The following is a 1238-nucleotide window of genomic DNA, read 5'->3' on the forward strand; positions in this document are numbered from 1 at the left end:
GGACACAAACACAGTATTCAGAAGACTCAAACTGTCTGACTACAACAGAAGGGTGACACATGTGGGAGAGGATCAGTCATATCCTGATCATCCAGAGAGGTTTGACTCCTGTCCTCAGCTGCTGTGTAGAGATGGTCTGACTGGTCACTGTTACTGGGAGGTCGAGAGGAGAGGAGAGGTTCATATATCAGTGAGTTACAGAGGAATCAGCAGGAAAGGAAACCGAAAAGACAGTGTGTTTGGAGGAAATGATCAGTCCTGGAGTCTGAGCTGCTCTGATCAAAGTTACTCTGTCCATCACAATAACAGATTAACCGCCCTCACGTCCTCTTCTGTCTCTAACAGAGTAGCAGTGTATGTGGACTGTCCTGCTGGCTCTCTGTCCTTCTACACAGTCTCCTCTGACTCACTGATCCACCTCCACACCTTCAACACCACATTCACTCAGCCTCTCTATCCTGGGTTTAGGCTCTGGTCAGCTGGTTCCTCAGTGTCTCTGTGTCCTCTGCAGGACTGAGAGTCTCTCCTGTGGACAGAAACCCTGACTGAAGATCAGCTGCTGAAATCAAAGTTCAGTCTGTTCACCATCACACATTCTCCAGTCCAAACATGAAGAAATTGTTCCAACAAATCACACGTCAATTTAAACATTCAAGACCATCTGTCTCTACGCTGCTTTTCACACCGAATCCGGAAACTTTTACTTGTTTTGTCTTCCATAACTGTTTAAGTTTCTGCAGATTTCGGATGCCGATTAAAAACAAGCCAACCGATAAAATGTCTTTTGTTTAATGCAATCAACAGATTCTCTCCGACGTCAATCTCTGTTCATACTGTCACACAACAGTGTGGGTATGGATCCATTACATCTGGCAGTATAATGTCCTCTTTGACAAGGAAAATGATTATTATGAAGATGACATCTGGGAAAGTACAGCAGTTAAACTGTCTGCTCTTCATGAATTAATTTTTACTTGGACTTCACTTTGTTTTGTGTTACTTAATCTTTAATATGTATTATTTCGTAAGTTTTTATGTAATGCACATTATGATCCTATCTGTGAGAAATGTTCTTTAAATAAAGTTATGCTGAATTAATCACAACGCAGCAACGATTCATTAGAAAAACTTAAATTTGTTTAACAATCTTTTTGTAATTTATCCATCCTCTTTATCTGAAGTATATGTTGCCATGTTGTGCTGGCTGTACTCTGCATTTTGCTTGATTAAAGATGGGG

The 1238-nt window shown here is 41.1% G+C and overlaps 1 long non-coding RNA gene across 1 annotated transcript in view; it reads right to left on the minus strand.

The window, feature by feature from the left end:
* LOC116703005 (uncharacterized) overlaps nt 1-1238 on the minus strand; it is a 27006-nt gene that overhangs the window by 3069 nt on the left and 22699 nt on the right. Inside the window, exon 4 of the long non-coding RNA XR_004335306.1 lies at nt 724-734. This is a non-coding gene — a long non-coding RNA (uncharacterized LOC116703005). The remainder of the gene's footprint in view (nt 1-723; nt 735-1238) is intronic.

Source organism: Etheostoma spectabile, chromosome 15 (assembly GCF_008692095.1).
Source record: "Etheostoma spectabile isolate EspeVRDwgs_2016 chromosome 15, UIUC_Espe_1.0, whole genome shotgun sequence".
Taxonomy (NCBI): Eukaryota; Metazoa; Chordata; class Actinopteri; order Perciformes; family Percidae; genus Etheostoma; species Etheostoma spectabile.